The sequence below is a fragment of the Bos indicus x Bos taurus genome, chromosome 28 (assembly GCF_003369695.1).
Source record: "Bos indicus x Bos taurus breed Angus x Brahman F1 hybrid chromosome 28, Bos_hybrid_MaternalHap_v2.0, whole genome shotgun sequence".
NCBI lineage: Eukaryota > Metazoa > Chordata > Mammalia > Artiodactyla > Bovidae > Bos > Bos indicus x Bos taurus.
This window is the reverse complement of record NC_040103.1, coordinates 17,840,249-17,841,927: the sequence shown is the minus strand read 5'-3', so window position 1 is coordinate 17,841,927 and position 1,679 is coordinate 17,840,249. Positions and strand designations below refer to the sequence as shown.

General features: G+C 37.5%; 1 non-coding gene across 1 annotated transcript; it reads right to left on the bottom strand.

Annotated features, from left to right (window-relative positions):
* Positions 1 to 1,216: 1,216 nt before the first annotated feature.
* TRNAG-CCC lies at positions 1,217 to 1,289 on the bottom strand. Its single transcript has one exon. It is a non-coding gene; the product is annotated as a tRNA-Gly (tRNA).
* Positions 1,290 to 1,679: the final 390 nt, after the last annotated feature.

The window sequence follows — 1,679 nt, the reverse complement described above, 5'->3', positions numbered from 1 at the left end:
CGACCCCAGAGACAGCAGCCCACCAGGTTGCCCCGTCCCTGGGATTCTCCAGGCAAGAACACTGGAGTGGGTTGCCATTTCCTTCTCCAATGCATGAAAGTGAAAAGTGAAAGTGAAGTCGCTCAGTCGTGTCCGACTCCTAGTGACCCCATGGACTGCAGCCTACCAGGCTTCTCCGTCCATGGGATTTTCCAGGCAAGAGTCCTGGAGTGGCGTGCCATTGCCTTCTTCACTTACTTAGTCCCTTACAGCAACACAAATTGTACAATTACTGGATGATTATTTTGAAGTAGCGCTTACTGGGCAATTGCTTTCTTTTAAATTTTAAAATTAAAAAAATTAAAATATTTTATTGAGATATAATTGCAGTTGCTTTTGACCAACAGTCTCCTTTCTCTTTTAGTTCTTTATAAAGTTTCATTTGAAAATTGAACGCTGCCATTAGAAATTTTTGATAATCTGTTTTATGTATAAATGGTAGGGACTCTAATATGACATTAATTTATTGAGCACGTTTGTATTAAGCACTTCCTATGAGTGAGGCATTGTGCTAGGGAATCAGGATGCATTAATGAACAAAACACAATAATTTCTGTTGTAATAAAGCTTGCAATCTATGGTAGCTAAAGACCAGCAAAATTTAGCAGAAAAAAGACAAACTCTGGGAAATGGTGGAAGAGCAGAAGGGGTGGTCAGGCTGGTGTTGACTAAAAAGGAGATGGCATTTGTTGATACTTTTCCAGAAACTTAAAATGTGGGAGTGGAGAGGTATTAACATGATGATGTCGGGGTGTTGGGTGACTGAGCCTTTTTGTTTCTTTGTTGTTTGGTTCATTTGTTTTTAAGATGAGAGATAATAAAACATTTATTTTTTTAAGTGCTCAAGGAATAATCGACAGAGAAGGAGAGACAGGAGGTGCAAGGAAAAAAGGGGCAACTCAGGAAGCTTTGCCACTTTCTTCACAATATGTCCTGCGGCAAGTCTTTTCAATACTGGGTCTTGGTTCCCCTGTTTTTAAAATAAGGAGGTTGGACCAGCTCAGTTGTTTTCAAATCAGAGTCAGGGGTTTTGCAGCCATTTGAGTTTTAAAGTATACTTCTATTCAATTTTAAGAATTGCAATAACAAAAATTATATTCCCCCAATTTCTTTTTTTTTTTAAATATTATTTTTTATTTACTTGGTTGCATGGAGTCTTGTGGCACGTGGGATTTAGTTCCCCGACCAGGGATCGAACCCAGGCCCCCTGTATTGGGAGTGCAGAGTCTTAACCACTGGACCACCAGGGAATCCCATATTCCCCCAATTTCTATAGGTTTAAAGTCTGTCAGTCCTTATATATATATACAAGTATATCCATATATATGTATATATATATCCGGGCCTTCTTTATGTGAAGACCTTGGAACAGATTGTCTTCTGACATTTGAAACTCTAAAATTAAGTTTCCTGATTCCATTTTTTTAAAAATATAAAATTTTACTATCTTACACTACTTATTTCTGTGAGAAATGATGTTCTCAACAGCAACAGACTAGATGCTAAGGCAGGTTTAGGACTGTTAATAGTCATTCATAATCCCAAATTTCCATATTTTGGCTTTATCAGATCAGTCATATCATTCTAACTTGACTTTACAAAAGATAAATGTTAAAATTAGGACTATTTCTTGCTTGCTT